The sequence below is a fragment of the Pteropus medius genome, unplaced genomic scaffold (genome assembly GCF_902729225.1).
Source record: "Pteropus medius unplaced genomic scaffold, Ma_sr-lr_union100, whole genome shotgun sequence".
In the NCBI taxonomy this organism is placed as follows: domain Eukaryota; kingdom Metazoa; phylum Chordata; class Mammalia; order Chiroptera; family Pteropodidae; genus Pteropus; species Pteropus medius.
In genome coordinates, this window is record NW_024353908.1 from 260235 (window position 1) to 266234 (window position 6000).

General features: G+C 38.8%; 1 protein-coding gene across 9 annotated transcripts in view; it reads right to left on the minus strand.

The window, feature by feature from the left end:
* The window catches only part of PLSCR4 (phospholipid scramblase 4), a 54029-nt gene extending 53273 nt beyond the window's left edge, over positions 1-756 (minus strand). For 6 of the 9 annotated variants that reach the window (XM_039851609.1, XM_039851603.1, XM_039851605.1 and 3 more), the window contains exon 1: positions 548-756. The gene's annotated coding sequence lies outside the window, so the exon portion shown is untranslated. The other 3 variants (XM_039851608.1, XM_039851606.1, XM_039851604.1) reach the window with 1 other exon arrangement.
* Positions 757-6000: the final 5244 nt, after the last annotated feature.

Consider the following 6000-nt stretch of genomic DNA (forward strand, 5'->3'; position numbering starts at 1 on the left):
GGTAATTGAGACAGGGATCTCTTGTAACCCCGGCCCTCCGCCTCCCAGCATGTAAAGAAGATACTATAAACCTTTTTACCCGCTTGGCCCGAGTCGGTGAGAGCTGCGCGAAGAAAATGTGGGTAAGACGCTGGCGGAGCCCACGAGGCGGGACCGGGTCAACGGGACAGACACGCTGGGGGCCGAGGGCTGCCCTGCGCAGCGCGCCTTCCTTCCACAGGAGACGCCAGAAAGGGGGCAGGGCGGCCAGGCACGCAGCTAGCTCTCCCAAGGCGCGTTTCTCCAAGGCCTGAAGGTGTTCCCAGCAGCCAGCCTACGTCCCGGGGGCCGCTGCTACCGATGTTAAGCCCCAGGGGCCCCAACTCCCAGCCAGAGACTAGTCGCGGCTAGCTGCAGGTCCCGCTGCGCGTCCCCTCCCCGTCCCTCTGCAGACGCGCGCTGGGCGCCCGGAAACTCCCGCAACCACCTGAGGATGCGGCGCCGCGGGAAGGGCACTGAGAGCCCAGGACACTGCGCGTCCCCGCGCCCACCGGCCTCGAGCCTCTACCTGCGTCGCCGCCTGCCCGCCTGGCTGGCCCACAGTCCTCTCGGCACCGCAGCTCCAGGCCTGGGGTCTAGTCTCATTCGTTGCAGAGAGGGAAGCGGGGGCGGAGAAAGGGAGAGGAAGGGGAGGATGTTTCCAAATAAAAACAAGCGCCGAGGGGAGGGGGCGGTGCGGGCTAAGAGGCGTGGTCCGGGCGCGGGTGTCTCGCGGGGCCGACGGTCCGCCTGGACCTCGGACTCCGCCCCCCCGCTCTGGGGACCCAGCCTGTCAGTGATCCTGGAAGGCAGGGGACACCTCTGGGGCCAGCTTTCAAATAGATAATGTGAGAGAGGGGTAATAAAGAAAAACAAGTTGTAACTGCTGTAACGTGAGGTGACATAACAAGACGACGGTTGTCTCTAATCAAGGAAAAGCAGTTTCCAGAACCCTCGAGGAAGGACTTTGCTGAGAGGATTACTGAACACTGAAGGAAGAGAAGAAACCACTCTTTCCCAAGAGCCCAGTTTTCTGGCAACTGTTCCCATCCCCACCCACCCTGGCTTGAAGAATTGGCCCTGGCAATACAATGTTGGCTGAGGCGCAGGGCCCAGGCATTTTGTTTCCTTTTCCACAGGCTCGGAGGAGGCCAATTTACTGGAAAGGGGAGGAGGGGAGCAGGATTGCCTGTGTTGTCTGACTTTGGGAGAAAAATGACATTCGTTAATTACCCTTGTTAGGCACAAAACCTTTTTTCGAACTAATGAGTTAGGTCTGTGGCCCGTGAGGAGGAGCACAATCTGCTGACGGGAACTGGGAGAATCTAAATGTCCCTAGCCTTATGAAGAATCAGAACTGGAGAGAAGTAAATTAGATTAATCTCTGAAGAGTACTTGGCAGTGCTCCACTATGGGAGAAGTTCTGAAAGGAGAAGGCATATGGGAGTGAAGTTCTGGAATTTTCCCTTTTCCTTTGTATGTATGCCATTCCTTTGTTAGTATGCGTGTAAGGATCTATATTTTTAATTGTATTTCTCAGTATTAATTTCACTGGACATTACCCAAGTAGAGAGATAGTATTATAACAATAATGAAAGCATAAAACAAAGAAACAGTTTCCAAAACTACAGCCAAATATCATACTACCGATTAGCTCTGTTTTAAGTTTCGTAAGAGTGATCAAGAAATTGAGCTCACAAATTGAAACATCCACAATGGCCACATGCAAGATGACAAATAATTCAAGAGCACAATATGTTTTGTGAAACATATTGCTTTGAGGAATAAAGAAATAATTGAAATTATGTCATATGCCCCAAATCATAGTTTTGAAGGGAAAGAGAATGATTCAAACCCATGTCTTTCTGAAATTTCTGATCTGATGTCATTTCCACTTGAATACTTAAGGGGATGAAAAAAAATCACTGTTCTGTACTAATTCCATTTTAGTTGTTCTGTTACTCCTTAGTTACAACTCTTTGCATTAATTTCTTTTTACTAGTTTTTCTTATATTACCACAATCTGCTTAGGGTTAATATTGTACCTTTTCATACAAAATCAAGAAATTTGCAACAGCACTTTTTGGTTCCTCAATCCTACATGCCATTGCTTCATGTTTTACATGCACACAAATTATAAATTACATAATGTTATGTTTTGCTAACACAGTTGTCTTTTACAGATATTTAGAGAAGAAAAAAAGAGTTTTTATATTTATCCATATATATACAATTCTTTCTTGTTGATAGAGTTTTATCTATTGTCACTTCCCATCAAGTTTGGAGAATTTCCATTAGTGTTTATTGTACTGCAAAGCAGCTGAAAACAAATTCTCTCAGCTTTTTTTTTTTTTTAATCTGAAAATATTCTTTATTTTGTGTGCATTTTTTTAGTGGTGTCTTTACTAGGTATAATATTCTGGTTGGACAGATGTTTCTTTCTTTACCCATCAGTTTGACTTTCATTTTTATCTATGAGATTCATGTTATTGGTTTTAAGATGAACTTTTTTAGCTTTGCTTTTCTGCATTTAGTCTTTGATGATGTGTGGTTTTCTTTGTATTTACTGTACTTGGAGTTCTCTGAGCATGATATGTAGGTTGAAATTTTTCACCAAATTTGGGAAACTTTCAAACATTATTTTCTTAAATTACCTCCCTAATCATTCTTTATGTATTCTTTCCTTCTGTGGATTCAACTAAATGTATGTTAAATTATGTTATGTTACCTCACAAATCACCAGGATGTTTTTTACTTTTTTCCAATTTTTTTCTCTCTAAATTGAATTATTTTTATGGATCATTCTTCAAAATTTACTCACCTTATTTCAGTCTTCTGTTAAGCCCATTATAGATATTACTTTTCAGTTCTAGTATTTCTTTTTGTTTCACAGCTTCTATGTCTCTGCTGAGATTTCATATCTGTACATTCATTATGACCATCATTTTTTTGAAATTCTTGAACATTTATAATAACTGTTGTACTACTTTATTCCAATATCTTTCTATAGGCTGCTTTTTTTTATAATAAATGTTTCTTAGGCTCTATATTGATTGTATTACTATGTACATGATGTGTAGGTAATATAGAGATTATGATTATGTTTATTAAGTATTCTCTAGCAAGCAGCTGAAGGCTGATTATATTTAACTTCTGGAGCCCTTGTTTTATACTTTTTAAAGTCCAGTCTATCAAATGCCTGAAGGTTTTTACCAAGCCTCTCTAATACTCAAATTTCAAACTCTATTTCCTTGTAGTACACAGCAACTGCATCTCTGTCCAGTCCTTTCAGCCGCTTTTTTCTGCTGGCATCATTTAAGTCTTCCCACATAAGCATAGTTTAATGGTCAATCAAGGATTTGAGGGCTATTTATAGATAGGTATCAGTGTTCCTCCCTCTATGTCACCCTACTTCTGAGATTACCCTCAATGTACCATCACTCTGGCAGCCTTAAAACTCTTCACTGACATCATAAGGCAATAAGACTGAAGCATCTGCTTGAGATCTAGCTGTCCTGCACCTGAGGCCTGGAGAATGCCCACAGGGAAAAGGAAAGGCTGTATAAATATGAATCTCACTCTGTTATTATGATTCCCTTCTATTACTGGTTGAATTCTCTATGATTTCTGTCTGCTTTTGACTGCTCTCCAATGTCTTCAAACAGTCATTTTCATATTTTTCCAGAGTTTATTGTTGTCTATGGGAGAGTTATTCCAGTACAAGCTAATGTGTGGAACTTTAATTCTCACAAACTCGTAATATTTTAAAGCAGTTTATTATTAGGGAAGCCAAACTGTTAGAAAGCTCTTTTTGTAAACTAAATCTATACCCACAAGACAACCTTTGTCATATTTTGATTTTATTTTTTCTTCCAAAAGAGAATATATTTCTTACTTTAATTCAATAAACTTAAAAGTTTTTGTAAGTAGCTATACACTTTTCCTTAAATATTTCTTACAAAATTGAAACACCTTTCTTTCCTTTTTTGTTATTTCTGTTTGTCATGATTGCAGATTCCTTACTTTGAGATTACCTTCCTTAGAGTTATTAACTGCCTTCTAATATTTAGTCTGATGCTTACATGGTAATGAAATATCAATATGGCTCTATTAATGAGGCCTAGTTGAATTATATTTATTGACATATTAATTACTTATAGTATATTTGTAATTATACTCCAACATTAGTTACCCTGAAGTCTGTCTTTTTATTGCATACTAGAGAAATTATTATAATTATTAGTATTTGGTGGATGGCCTTTTATTTCCTGACCTCAGTTCTTTAGTCTAGTAAGGTCTCATAGGAACTGGAACCCAAAGAATGTTAGCAAAAGAATACACAAAGATAATAAATAAGAGCAGGCTGAAGTTGGATGTGGAGGGAAATGAGCATGGTGAGAGAGCTCACCAGCAAGCGAAGTAATGGCTTGATGGTTTGGCCAGCAAATTATACAAGGAGAATTGTCCACAGTTTTCAATCCTAATCCTCCTTTCTGCCCTCAATATTTTTGGAGTCAAAGTATTCCAGGACTTCCACTACTTCATATATTTTAACATAAACCAAGATGATAGACTTTACCTTCCAACCAATCAGTGTGAGGAGATAAAATGGGAAATATTCCTGTTAGTGTGCAGCATTAGAAAAGAAGAGGATACCAGCAACAGTATATTTCAGAGTATAGTTTTTCTTGTCAGATTTCTCTTTAGGAATGGACTAGACAGAAATGTTATTATGTTTTAAACTAACTCCTCTGGCACATTGTCAAGTAAAAACAGAAATCCTTATAACAAAATCGTTTCTCTCCAAAGCACCTATAATGGAAGTTTTTGTTCTCTTTAGAACCTTACCTGCTGACTTAGGGCTAATTTAGGGAGGTCTTACCCAGAAACTCATTCAATGGCAATTTGGTAACAGAATCTGATTAGCCATGTTTAAGCAATATCATCAAACCAGATCTTTAAAGCTACAGATATGGTGTCTATATGGGCAATTGATTTTTGATTTTAGAAACAGAAATTCACATTTTGCCTATAATTTTATTTTCCTCATTAAAGTATCTCAGCCTTGTAACTAAAATCAGATGTAGCCTATTAAGGTTAATTTAAGTTTGTATTCTGTTAACCTACCTTATTAGCTTTTTTCTTGGATTTTTGTCATATAAAGTTTGATAATCCTTCTTTTTTTATGACATATTCATGTCACTGGGACAAATATTGGGACAATTAAATAATCCTCTAAGTCATTACTAGAGACTAATCTCCAGGATGAGAGAAATTCAATAATCAATACTTTCTGTAATTGTTTAATCAATTAAAAATTCACTTAGACTATCCTGTTTTGTAATGTTTTTTTTTTCTTTCTTGCCCACGGCAATGAAAATTAAAATTTCTACTAAATATATGTTAAAAACAATGTTCTTCATGATGTTCTCATGATCTCTCCATAGTAACAATTAGGAAAGGGAAGTGTGTCCATTTTATAAGATTTGACATTTAAGAATGCAAAATTGTTAATGTTCACCACTCCTTTTGCTAAATACTCATGTACTGTTATTTTTAAAATTTGTACTATAAATTTGCCTGAAATTGACAATGCAGTGTGTTGTATATTAAATTGTATCCACTAAAAAAAGATCTGCTAAAACCAGGGGTTACCTTTACCTGTGCATGTGATCTTATTTGGAAGTAGGGTCTTTGCAGATGTAATTAAGTTAAGATGAGACCATACTAGATTAGTCCTAATCCAATGACTAGTGTCTTTATAAGAGAGAAATTTGGACACAGGTTGATGGACAGGGAGAACACCACATGACAGTGGAGGCCGAGATTGGAGTGATGTGTCTACAGTCGAGGAGCACCAAGGATTATTAGCAACCGCCAGAAGCTAAGAGAGATGCAAGGAAGTGATTCCTCCTCTGATTCCCCAAGAATGAATCAGTCTTCCTGACACCTTTCTTTTCAATATCCCAGAACTGTGACAGA